The sequence below is a fragment of the Gossypium raimondii genome, chromosome 8, assembly GCF_025698545.1.
Source record: "Gossypium raimondii isolate GPD5lz chromosome 8, ASM2569854v1, whole genome shotgun sequence".
NCBI classification, from domain to species: domain Eukaryota; kingdom Viridiplantae; phylum Streptophyta; class Magnoliopsida; order Malvales; family Malvaceae; genus Gossypium; species Gossypium raimondii.
Window position 1 is genome coordinate 42,622,032 of NC_068572.1, and position 22,932 is coordinate 42,644,963.

The window sequence follows — 22,932 nt, forward strand, 5'->3', positions numbered from 1 at the left end:
CCAAAAATCCATAATTAAAAATCAAAATCTCTTTTTCCCCTTTTCTCTTGTAACTTGGAAAACTTTTGTTCAACATTTTCAATTTCTAATTTTTTTTCAACTTTTCATGATGAAAAAAATAAATAAATCACATGTAGTGAATAATGCATAAAAACATACCACGAAACAAAAATGACAAAAGATATAGAAAGTTATGTAAATGTAAAAGGACACTGTGATGATGAAAGGTTATGATTATCGCACAAATTAAACTTTGTTCAACATTTTCATGATGGAAAAAATTAGAACTAGACACAATACCTCCAAACTGAGGGTTAGCATAAGACACAAATACAAGTTGAATTATTAAGAGCAGTTCCCATGTATTCCTAATAGAAAATTTTGCAAGAGAATCATATTCAATCCATTCTCGAAACAAAAAAAAAATGTTGTTGATGCAATTATGTGGTCATTTTGCTTAGCACTGTGAAAGGTAACATAATTTGTTACAATTGGAGTTGATAATTTTTTGGAATAAAATTTTTGGGCTAAGAATCTTGTTAATATTATGAAAGTATGATAACCCATCTATACAAAAAAATAAATTTGCAACAAAATATCTTGAAGATCGGATTAGATCAAATAATCAGATTCTATGAAATAAGAAGATTGAATCGAGACTGTATTGAAGACTTATCTCCAACATCTCCACATTATCTTGGACTTTATTAATATATTGTTTTTCTTTGTTATTTTTAGTTGTTGTTCTATTGGGGAAATTGATTGTAATTGATATAGTATGTTAACAAGCCTCAAAATTATATATATTTGAAGAGACTTATATAGGTTTTGTATCAAGAGTTTTTGCATCTATCTGCTCAATAACTTGTTATTGTAAGTGTTTTGAGAGTGTAAAGAAGAGTATTACTTGGTTTACAACCTAAGTTTTCAAGGGAAAAAACTTAAAGGTGAGTGATTTATACTTTAAGTGCAAATGTGAGACTGCTAAATCGAGGTGTGTTAGGACTTAAATCGCTTGTTGTACAAGGTTGAAAGATAGTGGATTATCTCGCTGAGCTAGACTTTTCAGACATAAGAAAACTGAATTGTGTAAACAACTTGGTTTTGGTTTTCTGTCTTTTTGTCGTAGTATCACCTCCAGTGGGCACTACTAATTGCACTTTTCTTAGCACTGTTAGTTTTGCATTGCAATTATCAACTGAGTATTTAACAATTTCTTTTATATATGACAATTATTTATGTGAAAAATTTAGTTTCACTTCTCTTTCATATTAAAGGCAGCCAACTGATAAATCCTATAAATAAGTTATCATAATTAGGTTCAATGGTTATTCAATTGAATTCATATAACAACATTAAGGTGTAACAAAAATTAATTCTTAAGTTATTATAATTTATGAAAAATTAAGACTAAAGAATGTTAAGGAAAGTGAACTTGTAACATACAAAATTATATAACAATGATAGTATAATAAAATCTACTTTTAGTTAATCTTACATCCCGTCAACTAAACACTTGAATCTTACATTGCAACCAAACGAACCAAATAAAGTAATATTACATTCCTTAAAGATAACCTAAAATTGGAAAACCAAACACTTCCTTAAAGACTAAAAGATACAATTAAAAGTAGGATAATTATATCTTTAGAAAATTTAATTAACCCACTGAAGATCCCTTAGTGGTTTCAATTCCAATTTAAAACTCTCATCACAATTGATAGATCATTGAAGGGAAAATTAGGGTAAAATATCAAACTCCAATTGAAGAAAATTTTGCATAAAAATTTGAGAAACACAACTACATTTATATAAATCCAAAGGGTTGCTTTGTCAACATGCCAAAGTTGAGAGAGACTTTTGTTGAGGGGGGATCGACTCTTCCGGGAGAAGTCTTTGAAGTGTTGTCCTCGAGGATGCCGACCCGGTCCCTTAACAACGAAAGGTATTTGATAACTCTTGAAAAGAGTTATATTTCGACCTCTAAGCTTGATTAAATACCTGTACTTAAGTAGATATATTTGTATTTTAGGTTATTTTTAAAACATTGCATAATAATGCATGAATTGTGCCTTAAATGTCATTTCATGTTACTTTTACTATTGGGAAGAAGGGAATTGGTTGTTGTATGCAGCTGGTGCAGGAAGGATGAAGAAAGGAGAAAAATGAGGAAGAGAATGAATGAAGTGAAATATTGCCATGGCAGAAGGTTGGATGGATTGCCAACACAAATGCCATGACAATTCTAGGAAAATGCTGACACAACACTCAATCCTCATCACTTTCAGCAACTTGGACGTGTACCAGATAAATCCACTTGAAAAAAATGGAGAAAAGTGTGTGCTGAGAGAGGGTGACCTACCCTATAAAAGAGGAAAGAGAAAAAAAAGAGGATGGGCTTTTGGAAAGAGATTTGGAGAGCAGTTTTCTCTCCGAGAAAACTCGTGAAAAATTTCAGTGAAAAGGGAGAGGGTAACAACTTAAGAGGAGAGCAGAAACGCAAGGAAATGAACGAGCAATTAGCCTTGGGTCCTGCATGATTCAGTAGCATCGAAGTGAAAGCTGGATTGGCGAAAGCTTCCTATAGTTATATCTTCATTCGATTAATTAATTTCTGTGATTTCTAAACTGTTAACGATGATGTTGAATGTTATTCTAATTTTGGATTTTAAATCCCAACCTATGAGCTAATTTCATTTGGGTTGGAATTACTAGATCTATCTTGATATATTTTATGATCATGGTGATATTTTAAGTAGATCTACTATTTTTTTCGGTTTGGATTGCTTTAAATATATGCTTGCAAGCTCTAGACATAGATGAATGCGTGGTATATCCTTAGACTTGATTTAATTATGAAAAGTTTAAATAAGTTGGATTGTCATCGAATGATACGAGTGAGTACTCGAGCGAATACTCGTAGCATTCTATACATAGATTTGTGATCTGTACAGAGTAAGGAAGAATATTGTTAGGTATTGTTCTTGAGACTTGTAGACATACAAAAACTTAGAATGATAGCTTTAATTCTATCTCTCGAAAGAAGCAGAATGCAATAGTTATACTCTGAACAGTAATTTGGTCAAGATTTTTGCCATGACATTATTATGTTATTAAGATATAATCCAAGTAATTCCAACTTTCCCATTCAACAGCATCAATCCTCTCAACTTTGTCTCGTAGAATTGCCACAACATTTTATTCATTATTTGATTTTTATATTTCATACATTAAAACTTCACTTCAAGTCATTATTCTGTTTACTTTGCCATAAGCCTAGTTAGTATATTTTATAGTAATAACTCAACCATAGTTTTACCCATTCCGGTCCCTGTGGAGAAAATCTCACTTGTCATTTTACTACTTGATTCAACGTGTATACTATCACATTCGCATTATATATTCACACACGACAAGTTTTTGGCACTGTTGCCTGGGATAAGCTAATTGGTGAATTTTTGTTTGTTATTATCGATTTAATTTTGTTAGTTTTAACTTACTTAGTTTTTTTTATTCTTTTTCAGGTTTGCTGCTAGTTTATGAGTAGAGGTAGTCCCGAGAACGAAAAATATTATTTTGATCCTAAAATTGAGATAACTTTGAAGAGAATGAGATATGAATTGTGAGAAATGGTAGGGGTTGGAAATGATCCAGGCAAAGAAGATCCATTACATTTGAATGGTAGGGACGCTGATATTCCTCGTGTGATAGATGATAGAGATAGACCCATTAGAGAACATGTAACGCCTATTTTAGATGATTTGAATCCAGGGATTGTTAAGCTACATATTCAAGCTCAGCATTTTGAGTTAAAACTAATGATGTTTCAAATGCTACAAACAGTAGGACAATTTAGTGGATTACCTAATAAAGATCTGTAGCTGCATTTAAGACTCTTTTTAGAGGTTTGTGATTCATTCAGGCAACAGGGTGTTCCTGAAGATGCCTTGAGAATCAAATCATTTCCTTAGTCATTACGAGATCGTGCTAGATCATGGTTGAATGCTTTACCGTCAGGAACGATGGCATATTGGAATGAACTTTGTCAAAGGTTTTTGTTGAGATACAACCCTCCAAACATGAATGCCAAATTTAGGAATGATATTACATCTTTTCGGCAATCTGAAGATGAGAAATTGTATGAAGCTTGGGAGCGATTCAAGGAGCTGCTTAGAAAATAGCCGATGCATAGTTTCCAACATTGGACACAAATAGAAATATTTTATAATAGATCGAATGCACATACAAGAATGGTAGTTGATGCATCTGCCAATGGGACTTTGCTAGATAAATCGTATAATAAGGCATATGAAATTCTAGAAAGGATAGCTAACAATGATTATCAATATCCAACTATAATAGTGGGGACTAATAGAAGAGTTATTGGAGCTATAGAGCTTGATGCGATCACTTCATTAACTACTCAGGTATCATCCCTAACTAATATGATTAAAATATTAAAGAGACTAGCCATAGTGCAGGAAATGAAAGTAGCAGAATTAACATGTGTTTATTGTGGGGAAGATCATGTTTTTAATGAATGCCCATTAAACCCAGCTTCAGTATGTTACATGGGAAATTTCAATCGAAACAATAACCCATATTCCAATACATACAATCCAAGATGTAAATAACATCCTAATTTCAGTTGGAGTAATTAATGAGTGGGAAATTCTAGTAATGCTGTTCTACAGAATGTCACAAGTGCACTATCTGGATACAATCAACCTATGCCATGGCAAAATGTTTAGCAAAGTTCAACATCGTTATCTTCATCTATGGAAGCTCTATTGAAGAAATACATGGTCAAGAACGACGTTGTAATACAGAGTCAAGCTGTATCTTTAAGGGCTTTAAAAAACCAAATCGAGTAATTTGCCAGTGCATTAAGCTTAAGACAACAAGGAGCATTGCCGAGTGATACTAAAAATTCAAGATCTCAAAGGAAGGAACATTGCAAGGCCATTACATTCAGAAGTGGTAGTCAGCTACCTGGAGTTGTTAATGATGCCACTGTTGAAGAAGATAGTTTAGATTTCACATATGAGACGAATTCAGAACCAGTAGTGGAGCAATCTACAATTGAGAAGAGTAAACAAAAAACAATATTGAAGCAAATTAGATCATGTTGCCAATAAGAATGCCATGGCAAAACAACTTCAACAAGTTGAAGGAAGGCCACCGCCATCTTCTCCTCATCTATTTTAGAAGTTGAAGATTTTCAATTCAAAAAATTCTTGGATGTCTTGAAGCAACTTTATATCAACATACCATTGGTGGAAGCATTGGAACAAATTCTCAATTATGTAAAGTTCATGAATGACATATTGTTAAAGAAGCACAGACTAGGGGAATTTAAAATTGTTGCTCTCGCTGAAGGGTGCACAACAATGTTGATGAACAAATTGCCACCAAAATTGAAGGACCCAAGGAGTTTTACTATTCCTTGCTTAATTGGAAATCATTGTGTAGGAAACACATTATGTGATTTAGGGGCAAGCATAAAATTAATACCTATGCCTGTTTTCAGGAAATTGAGAATTGGGAAGGTGAGACCTACAACTGTCACATTGTAGATAGTCGGTCGTTCTTATACACATCTAGAAGGTAAAATTGAAGATGTGTTGGTAAGAGTTGATAAATTTCTTTTTCCAACAGATTTTATTATTTTGGAATGTGAAGCTGATAAAAAAGTACCAATTATTCTTGGAAGACCTTTTCTAGCCACTGGTAGAACATTAGTTTATGTATAGAAAGGTGAATTAACAATGAGAGTTAATGACCAACAGAGAACCTTTAATGTTTTTGATGCCATGAAATGTGTAGATACAAGTGAAGATTGTCACGCCATTGAGATTATTGACACAACAGTGAAGGAAGAATTGGAAGAATTTTGTTACAACAATTATGATAATGAAGCGGATTTAGTTGAGTTGGATGAAGAAGAACTAATTGAAGAACTTGGTGAACTGATGGAGACCAAGCAACTTGAAAATGAAGTAAGGAGAATTTTTGAATATTTATATTTATCAGAGTGTTCTTTTAAACATTCTCGACCTTTTATAGAGGACTTTTCTACTTTAGAGTTAAAGACATTTGAAGTACCCCTACTTGGGATACAACAACACTTTGCCAGTAGTTATCTCTACAAAATTAACATCTGATCAAGAGGTTCAATTGTTAGATGTTTTAAAGAGATCTAAAAAAGTGCTGGGATGGACAATTGTGAATATCAAGGGAATCAGTTCGACCATCTGCATGCAAAAGATTTTACTGGAGGATTGCCATGGCAATTTTATTAAGCAGCAGAGAAGACTGAACCCCGTTATGAAAGAAGTCATTAAAAAGGAGATTATCAAATGGCTTGATGTTGGAATAATCTATCCTATTTCTGATAGTTTGTGGGTGAGCCCTATTTAATGTGTACCCAAAAAAGAGGGTGTTACTGATAAAACAAATTTATTCCAACTCGTACTGTCACGGGATGGAGAGTTTGCTATCAGAAGCTCAAAAATGTAACCAAGAAGAACCATTTTCCTTTGTCATTCATTGATCAAATGTTTGATAAATTAGCAGGAAAAGCCTCTTATTGCTTTTTGGATGGTTATTCGGGGTATAACCAGATTATCATAGCTCCTACTGAGTAAGAAAAGACTACGTTCAAGTGTCTTTATGGAATCTTCGCTTTCAGACGAATGTCGTTTGGATTGTGAAATGCCTCTACAACATTTCAACATTGCATGATGACAATATTTAAGGACATGGTGGGGAAATTTTTTGGATTTTTTATGGATGAGTTTCCGGTGTTTGGAGATACCTTTAAAGATTGTTTAAAAAACCTGGAGCTAGATCTTTATCGGTGTGAAGAGACTAACCTTGTTCTGAATTGGGAAAAATGGCATTTCATGGTCTGTGAAAGCATTATTCTAGGGCATAAAATTTCACAGCAAAGGATTGTCGTAGATAAAGCGAAGATTGAGGTTATTGAGAAATTGCCACCACCCACTACAGTTAAAGGTATTCGAAGTTTCCTTGGCCATGTAGGATTTTATTGATGATTTATTAAGGATTTTTCAAATATATCCAAACCCTTGTGTGTATTGTTAGATTTTATCGATGATTTATTAATAATTTTTCAAATATATCCAAACCCCTATGTATATTGTTAGAACATAATAGAGCTTCAATTTTGATGAGCCTTGTGTGCAAGCATTTGGGGAATAAAAAAGTAACGGGTAACAACACTGATTGTCATACCACTGGATTGGACATTACCTTTTGAACTTATTTGCGATGTTAGTGATTTTTCTGTAGGAAGGATAAAGTGTTTCATGCCATCTACTATGCAAGTCGGACGCTGACAAATACGCAATTGAACTACACTACTACTATGAATGAACTATTGGGTGTGGTTTTTGCGTTTGAAAATTTTAGATCCTATTTAGTTGGCACCAGAATTACAGTTTATACAAATCATTCTACAAATTAGTATTTGATGACCAAGAAAGACGGCAAACCAAGATTAATTCAGTGGATATTGTTGCTATAGAAAGTTAATCTAAAAAATCGAGATAGGAAAGACACGGAGAATCAAGTAGCTGATCACTTGTCGAGACTTGAAGTAGGAAATGAAGATGGCAATATTCAACTCATTAAGGAGGATTTTCTAGATGAAAAACTGTTGGTTGCCACGGTATTACCTTGGTATGCCAATATCGTCATTTTCTTAAAAAGTGGATTGCTTCCACCTGAGTTCAACAGTCAAAGATGAAAGAAATTTCTCCATGATGCCAAGCAATATTATTGGGATGAGCCATTTTTATTCAAACATTGTGTAGATCAAATAATTCAGAGGTGTGTTCCGGATGACGAGTTTCAAAGTATTTTACACTACTGTTATTCAGCATCATATGGAGGACACTTCGGGGGAATGCGATTTGCTGCAAAAGTTATCCAATCTGGCTTTTATTGGCCAAACATGTTTAAAGATGCACATGAATTTTACAAAGCTTGCCATCGTTGTCAACGAACTGGGAGCTTATCAACGAGGTATGAAATGCCATTGTAAAATATTTTAGAAGTTGAATTGTTTGATGTGTGGAGAATCGACTTTATAGGCCCATTTTCACTCTATTGGGGAAATAGATACATACTTGTGGTTGTAGATTATGACTCCAAGTGGGTTGAAGTTGTAGCTCTCCCTACGAATGATGCCAAATCGGTACTAAAGTTCCTACATAAGAATATTTTTACCAAGTTTGATACTCCTCGTGCTTTGATTACTGATGAAGTTATCATTTTGATTGCAAATTAGTTGCTACTATCTTCAATAGATGTGGGGTTAAACATAAAATTGTCACGGCATATCATCCTTAGACAAATGGACAAGCTGAGGTTTCAAATAGAGAAATTTAACAGATTTTGGAGAAAGTGGTCAATCCCACCCTTAAAAATTGGTCATCTAGATTGGATGAAGCTTTGTGGGTATATCACACTACCTTCAAGACACCATTGGGAATGTCGCCTTTTAAGCTCATCTATGGGAAGCCTTGACGTTTGCTTGTTGAAATTGAACATAAGGCATTTTGGGAAATTAAGAAACTGAACATGGATTTGATTAATCCTGGCAATAACCGACTACTGGAGTTGAATGAGATGGAGGAATTCAGAGCTCAAGCTTATGAGAATGCCAAACTGTACAAAGAAAAGATAAAGTGGTGGCATGATAACAAGATTTTGCCACGACAATTTGAACCTGAACAATAAATTTTGTTGTTCAATTCTAGGCTAAAATTATTTCTCGATAAATTAAAGTTTTGTTGGTTTGGCCCATTCGAGATAGTCTATGTTTACCCTCATGGAGTTGTAGAAGTCAAAGATAGCAAGACTGGCTTTAATTTCAAAGTTAATGGCTAACGTTTGTAGCATTATTGAGGACCTACCATACTTAATGATAAACACTATATTGCTATTCGAATCACGTAATGTTTTATTTTTCCTGGTTTTATTTAATTAATTTTCTTTTAATTTCTTTCTTTTATCCGTTCAATTAATTTTTATTTCCTTCTTTTCTTGTAGGTAGATTTTGACCCAGGCTTTGTAATAGTTAGCCCACTTAGCATACTTGCAAATTGTTAGCTAATTTTTATATATTTTTTTCTTTTCTCGCCTAATTCTTACTTTACCGTGTCAGGCCATAATTTCAGGCTAATCTTATCCCCTACACCACTGCTATATTCTCTCTCATTTTTACCCTAGTCGATTCATGTTCTTTCTCAAAGTTATTTTCAGTTCCTTCTTTAAACCATTTTTAGTTTTTCCTCCATAACTGTAAAGGTCTTAACTTTTTCTTTTTACAGTTACTATTTCTTCTCAAATGGCTCTATGTCTACCATATTCATCACCCTCTATGCTTCCGAGAACATTTTTTAGCAAAGCTGATAAAGAAAAGTACAACACGAACACATCAAAGTGACATTTTTGTATAAAAAAGGCTTTCATTTTCAAGATGCAGCCTTTATGAGATACACTAAAGCAATTTCTTCTGTGGTAGAGAAACATGGATGGCAACTCTTTTGCCGTTATCCTGACAATGTTCTCACGAAAGTTGTAAAGGAATTTTATGCCCATTCAACCTCTCTAGATAATACTTTCATCTATGTATGCGGTGCTTTGGTGTTATTTGATGAATACTCTATCAACGCACAATATGGTTTACCTGAAGGCCCTAATGAACATTATCAATTTGTCAAGACAATAACAGCAGACAGACTCAATCAAGTTCTTGGGCATTTATGCGTGGAAGGGACCAAATGGATAGTTTCTCAGATGACTGTTACACCATCGATCGTGTTTCTTTGAAGCCTCATTGTAAGATATGGTACCATTTTCTTAAATCTCACCTTAACCCTTCAAGTCATAACTTTACTATTTCAAAGGAACGCATGTTGTTACTGCACTCTGTTATGACTGGAAGAAAGATAAATGTTGGAAAAATTATTTTTAGAGAAGTTCATCATTGCACACAAAAGAATGTAGGCACCCTAAATTTTACATTTCTCATTACTGCACTTTGTCAACGGATCAATATCCCTATCCAAGAAAGTGAGGACAAAATCTCTAACAAAGGACCCATCACCAAATAGATTACCATGAGATTTACAGGGGAAGAAGTGCCACAGCATCCTAGCTCTACATCAACCTCTTTTCCACCTACAAGTACCCATGCCACTTTATCCACATCTCACAATGATTTCGAGCAGTAAGTGCTCGATGCTCTTAAGATGTTGAAACAACAGTTTTGTTTGATGGAGAAGAAAAAACTGAGGACAACTATTGATCTAAGTAGGGCTCAAGAAGAAATGGCTTTATATTGGGGATATGTCAGAATGAGGGATAATGCCATCAAGAAATCTCTTCAGAAAAACTTTACCAGGCCCATGCTTGCATTCCCTACTTTTCCAAAAGAGTTGTTATTGGATCCAGAGGATGAAGATGAGGATGAAGTTGAAGCCAGTGTGATGGATACTACCACACATCCAGCCATTGTAAATAAGAAGAACAAAGAAACCAAGAGGGAGGAAGAGAAAACAGAATCGGTGAACATTGAATCAGATAAGGAAGGAGATAATATGAATCAAATTTTTGCACCACAGGAACCAATTACTACACCTCAAACCACTACATGCATATCAGAACAAGATCATGAGATTAATCAACTGATTGATGATATCACAAAATAAGATGATAATGAAGAAGATGTGCCAATTAATCTACTCAAATGGAAGCAGTGCTACAAGCACGCTTCCAAGAAATCCACTTAACCCAACTAAAGTAACACAATTCCCTTCCAAGCTTTTGCTTTTACTCTTCATTTGCATATATATATTTTTTATTTTTACATGTGTTTTTCATGAATTCATAATTGTTTTCATTGCATTTTCTACGTATGTATTTTTTTTACAAAAGTGAAATTTTGTGTCTGATCATGCATTGAGGATAATGAATCCCTTAGGTTTGGGGATGTGTTGCACATATTGCATGCATGAGATGTTTTGTTTGAACATTAGATAATTTTGTCACTCATTTTTCCATGACATACAAATTCCAAATGATTGTTAGACCATGAGAAGTATATTGTTATCTATGATGTTCTATGAGGATCATAACTCTTCAAACTATGAAAATTGTGATAGTTGATTAGTTATGTTTAGCTTAGGATAGTCATGTGAAAATTGATGCCTAAAAGTAGAATGACCTAATTATAATCATAATTAGTTTATAGTAGATTTCTTTTAACACACTTAGAAGTCTTGAAACTAAGATCAGTAAATCAACATTGTGGAATAATAAATACCATGACAAAGTTTAGGGTAAATGGATAAATAAAATAAAATTTAAAAGACACTATAAAACACTCCAATGTTTGAAATTGTTGAGTAGGCTAGTAATACTCTGTTTGCCCCATAGAATTATTGATCAAAAAAGTAAGATCAAATAAGAGTGAGTAAAAAAATAGTTTAGGGGCTGTAACACCCCTAACCCGTATCCGTCGTCAGAATAGGGTTACAAAGCATTAACAAAAACTTTTAACTTAAAACATTCCACTACAATTATTTACAAAACAAATCATATTCCATTCAAACACATGCATAACATCCCTTTTTCGAGCCCTCAAGGCCTTAGAAACACTTTAGAAACGATTCGGGACTAAATCAAAAATATTTAGAACTTCATGGAAAAAGATAGAAAAATTCATACTATAGGGGTCACACGGCCATGTGACTCACACGACTGAGACACACGCCCGTGTCTTAGGCCGTGTGGACGAGAAATAAGTCATTTTCAAACGATTTCATTCACCCTAAACATGTTCCCACATACAAACCATTTGTACCTATTTCAAACATTCAAAAATTTACCTAAAACATGCATAGTGTAGATAAATCAAAATGACATCTTTCCATACAACCGATATGCTATAAGGCACCTCAAACACAACAATCAAATTTGACTAAACATTTGCTAAATTTAGCCATAAATCAATCAACCAAATTGAACAACTTATATACTACATTTACCATAATATTCACATATAATTTTCGTACTCATAACCACCAATATGATCTCTCAGACACTCAATCAATACATTAGCAACTTATTCATATGCCAACCACAACCAAAGCTACCAGAACTAGCCATTTAACAACTCAATGCACTATCTCATTCCATACCAAACCAACATTTCATAGCATACCTTTATATCCATCATTTCAACTACCATCATTTAAGTACTTAGATACCAAACTAACAACCATTAAAGTACCGTACATACATGTCAACATAACAACTATTTTCATCATTTAAAAATAACATATTTACAAGCCAAACATAATGGCTGATTTTTTAAAACAAAGACACCTATACATGCCATTATAAAGATGACTCAAAATCATGAAAATCTACCGATATAGCCGATGGATAGTGTGATGGATCTCCGACTAGCTTTCAACCTGATTGATCTTCTGATAATCTGTAAAGTAAAGGAAAATAACTATGTAAGCAATGAATGCTTAGTAAGTTAATATAAACTTTAAGTATAATATTCCATTTCAATAATAAACTTTATATAATAAACATAAATCTATGTCAATGCTTAAAACAATTCTTAAAACAATACTTAAAAAACTTTGTGTAACTCTATGATACTTTCAAGTATAATAGGGTTACCAATGATGCTATCCGTCTTCGGTTGTTTCCGTTTTCGTTGCGCAACAATAAGTATGAATGGTTGGATTTGCAAGAGCCTAGTTCTATCATGACATGGGACGAATTAGCGAGGAAATGTTTACATAAATTTCTCCCCATTAGTTTAACCATCCAATTAAGGCACAACATTGCCAACTTCAAGACATTCGAAGGTGAAACCTTATACGACACGTGGGAATGTTTAAAGTCGCTATTAAGAAAGTGCCCACATCTTGGAATGTAAGAGTGGCTGCAACTACAAATATTTTACAATGGATTGGATGGTAGCTTAAGAGTCGAATTAGATTGTGCATCTGGTAGGGCTTTCATGAAGAACACATACAAGCGAGTATGTGAGTTGATTAAGGACAATGTTATGAACTAGTATATGTGGCCCAATGAGCACTTCTCATATAATACCAACTCGACGACATCTAAAGCGGTCAAAGAGGACAATAAATATCAGCAAATTTTGGAAAAACTACACCACCTGAAGATCACTGTTGAGCCGTCTATGAATGACGTCGTTCGGAGCTATTATCGTATTCTAAAACCTAACCGGAGGAAGTTAATTATGTGGGAAATGGGGGTGGAAATCCCTATTCAAACACTTACAACCCCGGTTGGAAGGCCCACCCAAATCTAAGGTGGGGAGGCAATTAAGGTAATGAGAACTCAATTTAGATCTGACAAGATCCTCCATATTAACCTTCACATATTTAACAATCTCAAGGAAGATCCACCGGTAATGAACACGTTGGTTTTAGTCAAAGGTTGGATCGAAGGTGAAATGCAATTAATGAGATCTGACATTCAACAAGTGAAGTCCGAATGTGCTCGAACTTGTGTCGATGTGGCCGAACTAAAGGAAGAAATGCACAATATTGTAAGTGCATTGAATGAAATGTGAAGGAAAATGGGTACGGGCAATCTGAGCAATACATAAAATAGCCCTCGGAAGGTGGAAAAAGAACACATGAATGGCATTGCACTCCATTCAGGTAAGACACTAGTAAGATTGAGTCCACCCATGAAAAGAGGATGACAAGGTTGAAATGATCAATGAAACCCTTAATGAGCTTGAACTTGAGAAACAAATGGAAAAAGTAATTGAACTAGAAATCACACAACACTTGGAGCCAATGTCAAAACACATACCATTTTCATCGAGGTTAGAGGATAAACAACAAAAGGATGAAGAAAAATTCGTAAGTTTTCTAAACTTATTTAAATATCTTAATATTAATTTCCCACTGCTTGAATTAATAGGTAAGATACCGATGTCACACCCCAGAATTGGAATCCAATTAAGAGTGAGGTAATGCATGTTAATTTTATTTTTAAAAGCTATGATAATATGATCAACCACTCTGTTGGTTGGTTGGTGAGATAGAATTTTGGTGCATATTAACAAAGAATCCGCTTGTTGGCGATACCTAAGGATTTAGTGTTAAGGTGTTTTCAAGTGAAGAAATATTTCGCTCGAGAATCGCTACGCCTAAGAAAAGCATGCCCGAAAGTTTTTCTTGAGCACTAAGAGCCAGTCAAATGTATGAGGAAGTTGTAGGAGACTTAATTTTCTTTAAAATCACACTAAACATGAAACACAACCAAGACATAGTACGCCCAATTTGCATTAATATTGTTCAAGTGGATCTTGTATCAAGTTTAGTTGGGAGTTGCTGGGATTATGCAACATTAGAAGGCTGATATCAGAGTAGCAATATATAAGAAAGATTACTTATACACTAAAAGAAGCCAACTAAACAAATGATAACAGCAACATGGTTGGCCACTTTTCAAAAAGAGTAAATTGGATTGATTTGACCCTCTTCATGACTTGTCAATAGTAAGTTAAACCTTCACCGAATTTTCTTTTACCTACCTGAGATTTGGTAGGGAAATCAGGGGACCAAGATTATATTTATGGGAAGGGGAGATTTTAGATGGTTTTTTGATCTACTTAATGTTCAGATTCTTATTTCTAACATTAACATTCTCTTTATCTTCTTTGTTACTATCGAACTAAGATCTCATTTAATGAGTAGATGATTTAGCCTTCTAGTAAGTCTTACAGCTTTGCACGTTCCAATTATAGAAGGGAATGGTGTTACAAGATGACCATTTGGGGGTCACATATAGTTTAAATGTTAGTAAAATGCTTGTAATAGGGATTCTAATGAAAATCTTATGATATTTTAAGCATTTTTTGCTATTGTTTTAGGATGAACATTTGAAATGGAAGCTCCAGGCCGGGGTTAAGGTAGGTCTCTGGTGAGTCTCTAAACCTGACTCCTACATGTCATGTAATAATGTGTACTGTGTTTTTTGAGAGGTATCTACAATTACGTAAATGAGGTGCACAATATGTGACATGATTTGATGTTGTGTGATATAAGATGTTGTTTCTGGCGTGTGTGTGGTCATTCCCTAATACTTTCCTATTATATGATTCCATTACTTGAAAAATCTGGGTTATGTAAAATGGTGCGAAAGAGATCCATTTGTGTAGCCTCTAGTAGGGCAGGTATATAGTTGACCGGAAAGGCAGATCACTACGAAAATAGAGATTTATTGTGTAGCCTCCAGTAGGGCAACTATAATGCTAACCTGACTGGTAGGTCACTGCATAAAGTTGAGGAAAGTCCATGGTCATGGCGTCATATGATAATATGCCAAGAGGGCGTGAAGGTATAAGACCATGTTGGAGAAACCCTATGGCATCCACAAAGATGGTCTATCAAGATAGTAAACAGAGATTACTTGTAAAGCCTTTGTGGCGAACTCTCTGTGCCAGAGTGATTTGAGGAATACTTATGGCAATTTTTTTAAAAAGTCAGTATTGTGGATTCTGCAATGCCTAAATGATGAGTTGATATTGCATCCTTGTGGAAAGATTTGGGCATGTCTATGAGGCATTATCTAAAAGAACACTCGATAGTGTACCTATTTAATGATTCTGACATAGTGATTCGCCATGTAAAGGAACTTTGTGTATTTGGAATATTGGTGGTGCAAGTGTCCACTAGACTTGGAATTTCTTAGGTTTTGTATTGAAGTCACCTGGGATTCTATTGCTTGAATTAAAATATTGTATTCATCTAAGTAGGTTTGTCTTGATTGATTTGAAGATACAAGGTAACTGGTGTTCTGATAATCACTGGGTATTGTAAAGGAATCTGTTAAGTGTAGTATCCGCTGAGTTTCGTTCTGGAAATCATATCCAAATACTATCTGCTAAGTTTCATTTTGGAAATCATATCCAAATACTATCCGCTGAGTTTCGTTCTGGAAATCATATCCAAATACTATCTCCAAAGAAATTGTGTAATGGGATTCGAAATATGGTATGAAGTCTAAGATCCTTCAATTAGGTGAAAAGTGTATAAGACGATTAAGTGTGAGATTGGTTATCTACCAACCAGGAATCATAAAAGTATCCATAAGGTTTGAAAGGAAATCCAATACCGTTTAGTCGAGAAATTTTACAACACCTCTTAAACGTAATAATGAGTGAGGCTCACTAAGTTTTTTTGAACTTATATGTGACTTTTGGTGTGCAAGTTTTGATAGCCGAACTAGTGCATCGGGAGGGACCAAGCCAGGGATGAGCCATGGTGGTAGATCGAGAGCTATGTTATGCATACAGAGCAATACACGCTACGAGTATGTCTGTTTTATCAAACATTTATGTTGTAAGGCTTTATACTACATTTGAGAGTCTGTGACAAAATATTTTTAATAAATAAGAGGAACATTCAGTACGGTTTTCACAAATTATAAAATTTTTTGAAGTATATAAGTATTGTGATATCTTATATTCGGATCTAGTAAATAGGCTCGAGTATAGGGTGTTTCAACTGAAATATGCTAGATACTAAAAATAAATAATGTCACTGCATAAGAAATTAAAGAAATGTGAGAGAATTAATATTTATGCCTCCTGTAGTGTGATAATTTCCCGAAAAATACCCCCAAAATTAAATTATCTGAGTCATTTTACAATTCCTATTGAGATAGGAGATAGGGCCAGTACTAATTCGATGCCCTTATAGATTTATTTAAAACTAGGATTTGGGTAATTGGAAAACATGAAGATTTCACTACAATTAGCCAACAGGTCTTTAGTACAGCCCAAAGGTATGCTCGGAGACGTATTAGTTAAGGTGCAAGGTTTTATTATCCCCATCGATTTTGTCGTCCTTGACTTCAAAGAGGACCAAGAGATTCTCATACTGTTGGGTTGGTCATTTTTGGCCACGTCTAGATCAACCTTCGATCTCGAGAAGAACAAATTAGTTATGAAAATCGATGGTGTAATAGAAGTGTTCAAATGTAGCCATGATTCTCAAAATGAGGAATTAGGAAATAAATTAGGTGAGAATTGTTATGCAATTTCTTATATTATCCCTCATGACCTTGATTAGAGGTATGATTTTGGTTCAATGTGTGTAGGAATGCATGGATTGTGGGAGCGCAACAAATGGAAAGACTTCGGATGGAACATGTTGGACGGATAGTGATGAACGACAATGGAACAAAAATACGATGAAGGGAATACATGGGCTATTGGACGAGTTTGATAGCCACACCTAATTTAACTATCGACATCTTTAATATATGTTGTAAATTATTGTAAATTAAATTTTCTTTTCGTAATTTTGAACTTCAATTAGGTTTAATAATTTTAATAAGGATAGGATTAAGGCATTAGGAAGCTAACGGGTGGCTAATTGGGACATATTTTTAAGTTAGCAGTAAACAAAAGGGATTGACACGCCCAAAAATACAAGAATTTGGAAAACAAGGGTCGTGCCGCAACACCAAACCTTAGTGTTGTGACATGAAATGTCGAACACTCCAATATTTTTAAAATCAGAGTCGTGTAGCGACATCAATCCTCAGTGTTGGGACACCGTATTTCGAACTAATAATATTTTGAAAACAAGGGTTAGTGTCGCGACACTTTATCCCCGTGTCACGCCATGAAATTACAAATAAAAAACCTGGAGTATTCGAAGTCTAGTGTTGTGACACCCTTACCCCTTACTATGAGACTAACGTCGGGTCTGCACTTTTTTGACATTTTCTGCGCAACCCGATTGACCTTTATAGAAATTAAACCTACTTTAACCTTAATTTTTACCTTAAACACATTCTAGTCAACCCTCTTTCCCTCCCAAACAGCCGTCGAACCTTCACCCTCTTTACTTTTGATTTATGCAATTTTTCGCAACTTTCTTTTGACCCATCACCTTTATTGCTGCACATTGTGGTATTCTTCTCCATTGACAGCAATTCCTTTATGCGGCAACACAAAAAATCAAGGTGAATCATTCCTAATTTTTTCTATTTTATTTCATTGTATTAGTTCATATTAGATTTTATTTTATATACATTGTTTTTAGAATGGTCCTTTGGAAAGTTCACCACACCACACAGCAAAAAGAATCAGGGGATTTTGATTCCACCCGATTTTGGAGCCAAGAAGTCTAAAAATACTTCTTAGAGCTCTAAGGGAAAACCTTTATTCAAGAATGAAATTTTGACTTGTCGTTCAATTGTGTAATGATATTTGGGATTTGGTTTGTGTTAACCGTTGGACTATTTTTTGCTTAACATCGAAAGAGTCGACCATCAACTCGGTGATGTATGAATTCTATACATATTTGAAAGAACAGGAAAAAAATAAACTACAATATCGAGCACACACATGTAACAGTTTGGGCAGAAAAGGTCATTCGCACTCCCCGAGAGATTTGTAATTTTCACAATTCTCCATATTATGTCTCAGATGCTTTAGATGCTTTAGATATTTATTATTTTGAGGCACTGATATGGATAACATTATCAAATACCTCATTCAGTGGAGAGGCGTTTGGAAAGTCAAACGGGCACGAACATCCCATTATCGTTCAGTCAAGCTATTATGTTTTTAGTTCCAAAGATGTGGATGTTGGTTTTTTGTACTCGTATATCATCGACCTTAATGATTCTAACGGTAATGTTTTTCAAGCTATTATTCTTTATTCTATTTTGCAGAGCAGACAGATTTATGTGGGCAAATAGATTTACTAATCCATGCTTACTTGCATAAGTGGCAACAAGGTCAGGATATTTTTCCCGCATCTCGTGACTACCCCATGCAAGAAGGTGAAGGTTTTAATGTCCTCAACAAAGTACTTTGTGAAGCTGACGAACAGCCTCATCAACAATTCAATCTACACTCAATATGTTGAGCTTTAACGAAAACAAATAATCGAATGGAACCAGGGTTAGGAGAACAAAATGGGTGTCCCACAATATTTGAAGAGGAAAAGTAAGGAGATGAGTCAATCAAGCCAGGGGCTAAATGATTTGCTCAACCTAGAGTGGGTAATAAGATGGATGCAAGTGATTTCCTTATTAGGCATTTGCTGCACATTGATATACGAAATCCGAGTGCCTAATCCTCCACCAAAAAAATACGCACCCATGCAATTTTATGCGTAAGTTGAGTACGATGAAGGGAAGGAGGAGGATGAATATGGGGATGCCGAGGAAGAAGGAGAAGAGTTGGCCCACGACTACAACTTCGTCAATGCATTCCTATCGGAACAACCATCAGTCAGAGGAATCAAAGTTCACAACCCGAGCCAAAGTAGCCCAACCCAATCTGGGGGTACAAAGGCTACCGAGATAGTTGCGGGTTGTGGGAAAAACCTGATTATTGTGGAGGATTGGTTGGAATCCGATTTGTTTTAAAATCTAATTTCTTATTTTACCTTTTTTATTTTGGGACTGTATAATTTTAATTTAAATTATTTTATTTTTATTTTCTTTATTGAGTTTTTATTAAAAACAATTGTGTGTTGTTTTTGTAGGAACCTAACCGCCTTCAGACATACTAATGTCCAAAGTGTGAATACTGTAGTAAAAGATATATTAATGAGGCAGTATCTGCAAGTATATGGGTTCAGTTGTAATATAGTTATAGCAGAGTTGGTGAGTGCTCCGAAGATTGTACCCAAGGGAGGCGAGTGCTAGATCAATTTTAACCTGGACACTAAAAGATCTAATTAGTACTTTAATTTAATTATAGTACGAAAGTAAAGTAAGATCAACTAGCCGCTATCTTAGTAGCATCTTTCGATCTTCCACTTGAATAATGAGTCGGGAAAGACTACTTATCTTCTGACCTAACAATCTAAACCAGATTAGGGTGAAGGTGTTCACGGATGGGAAATACCAATTTTGGATTAATTCCCACCTTGATGACTTCCCAGGGTTGTCAGGCTTAGGGTTTGTTTTACGCTCCTCCTTTCCTAAACAGCTGATCTGTTAAGTATCACTACAAAATAGTTAACAGATCATACCTCCACTCGCTAATCCCCCATAGACGGATTAGTTCCTCATGGTCTCCATAGACAATATAGACTCGATATAAAGAGAAAACATGCTAAATAAACCAAAAATATAGAGTTTACGGAAGAGCCTGATTGTATTAAGATTGATCGCAAATCCACAAGGTTTGATTGTCTCCACAATTCAGATCTCTCAAAATAGAAATCTAACCTAAGAAAAGAGAAAACTAAACTAAAATTAAAAGACTAATTCTAGGCTAAGTAAATGGTGTGTTTTACATGTGAAAAAGAAGCTTATTTATAGATCTCAGGTGGCTATCGTCCTTAACCCTAGGTTAGTTAACGTTCTTGAGCTTTAAGTTTGATTGTGGAGACCAAAATACCCCCTAACTTGTGTTTAATTTCGTCCAGAGTCAATGTCGCGACACACCAAGACCTGTGTCTCGAAAGAGGAGTTAATATACTCCATTTGTAAGATCTTTAGGGGTATGTCGCGACACCCTAAAATTGTGCCGCAACATCAAAGGCAGTTTCGTGATTTCTCAATTTTGCTCATTATGTTGCGACATTGAGCATTCACTGTTGCAACATAGTGACCAATATCTATTTAATATGCCTTCTAATGGTCTCCTGAACACTTATAAAGCTCATTAGCTCACCCTTAGGCCTCATTCGACCCTTAAGGTCAATAAAAGACTCAATTTGCACATTTTATTAGATTTAACCAAGCTCACTAAAACATAATTATATCCTAAAGAAAATACTTAATTTCAAGCTCCTAAAGTTCGAAATCTAGTTTAATCTGCTACACCTATTTATGGCAGATTAAAACCCCATAAATTATGCGGCATAATAGTTTGGAGCTAAATCAACACTAGGAGAACAACCTGACTACTTAAATCAGGTAATCCCTTCTCTTATCTTTTGGGTGCAATTGAGGGATAATGTGTCAAATAAAGTGTAGGGGGTAACATAGAATTTTTCAAATTTTGTAAATTTTATTACTCTCTTTTAATTATTTTAGTTTAATTTTTATTTTTATTTTTATGTGTTTTTTTTGCGAGCTTGTCGAAATACATGTGATTGGTTAGGGGCATGTAAATAGGATTTTTTTAAAATTTTAAGTTTAGTTCGATAGTAAATGATTTTAGGTTGTTTATTATTAAACTAATTAGTTCACTTTGTTACACTGTAAATAGGTAAAAGTGTGTTAAGTATACCAAATGAAAGATAAGTATACAAAAAGCATATATGTTTGTTTTGAATTATAAGTTGTTACAATGTTAAGATTTAGTTAATTGATTCCATGAATTGAGAAACTTAGGGATGACTTAAGGCATTGTTTGGTCACCACTAGAACCAAAAAGCCAACCAGGTGTATGAATTCCCTAGTACCTATATTTTATCCTAATGCCATTTCTTGATTAACCTCGAATGAAACCATGAGCCTAATACATAATTTCTTGATCCTTTTTCTTTTTGGTCACAACAAGAACTTACATGTAGGTCCATTAATATTGAGGGCTAGGTAGATACATCACAGAGGCTTCAAAATAATCGAAAGAGAAAACCATGGGATAATATGAATAGTGAGCATAAGATTCTTACAAAGTTGTGCGTGAATAAATGAAGAAAAAAATCAAGTGTAGAAAAACTTTGTGAAGACCAAAGCGAAGCCAGAAAATCTTGAACAAAAAAAAGTAAGGTGAGTAGAAAAGAAAAAGAAAGAAAATAACTCACTAAGATGATTGTACTCATGAATACTAAGCTAAACCTTAGGAAATGGAGAGGAAAGGAAGGTGAGACAAGGGGATATAAGGTGCTAAGCTAAGGGATATAATTGGGGTAGTATCGAGGTCAATATAATCTATCAAATTATTTTCATGCTTAACCCATTTTGTAGAGTCAGTTCTTCAATTTGAAGCTAATCTAAGCTGTAGAACGTTACAAGCCAAAAAGTCCTATGTGACCTAAGTGATACGACTCATGGACGAAAATTAAACTAATAATTGGCATTTCTAGCCACTTATATTCTTTAAATATAAGTGTAAAATTTTCTGTACTCATTTCAATGGAATAATATGCTTAAAATTCTTGAATTTGTTTACCTTGGAACCTAGTGAACTAATGTGTTTGATATTGAAAATTGAAAATCAATTATATATCGTGCTAGAATTATGTGTTTAATTACATCGTCTTGTTTATACTGTTCTGAGTCAATCTCATGTATTCAGCATGTTCAAGCACCATTACTTATTTTTTTTTGTATTTTATGTGTTTTTATTTTGTTGCTTGAGGACAAGCAACAACTTCAGTTTGGGGAGTTTGATCTACCACAATTTGTTTTGCCAAATCAGAGTCATTTCAAGACTTAACAAGCTTGTTTTCTAGCTCTATTATATATTTTCATTTTCGATTTTTATTAGTTTAAGTTTAATTTCTATAAAATAAGCATTTTTATGCAATTTTTAGCCATATGATAACTTAATGGGCCAATATTGGCCTAGGGATGAACAACGAGCTACTCGAGTGTGCATAACACTAATTTTGGGCTGAGAATACAAAGGATGACAATAGCGTCATGGCAACGAGATGTAGTGTCACAACTTCGGACTCTGAAGCCAAATAATTCAGACTCGAAAGGCAGTGTCACGAAACTGGTCATGTGGTGTCGCAACACCGGTTCAAGAATAGACATAATTTGATAGGGAGTGTTTTAGTCTGCACAATAAATAATTATCAGTTTTGAAGGTTGTAAGTAATCTAATTAGGTCAGAGATTTTTTGGCTATAAATAAGTGGTTTAGCCTCACTTTGGAAGGCTTGGCCCAGTGAGCCACTTA

General features: G+C 34.5%; 1 non-coding gene across 1 annotated transcript; it reads right to left on the reverse strand.

The window, feature by feature from the left end:
- Positions 1–4,088: 4,088 nt before the first annotated feature.
- Positions 4,089–4,195, reverse strand: LOC128032206 (small nucleolar RNA R71). Its single transcript, XR_008188334.1, has one exon. It is a non-coding gene; the product is annotated as a small nucleolar RNA R71 (small nucleolar RNA).
- Between the last annotated feature and the right edge of the window lie 18,737 nt (positions 4,196–22,932).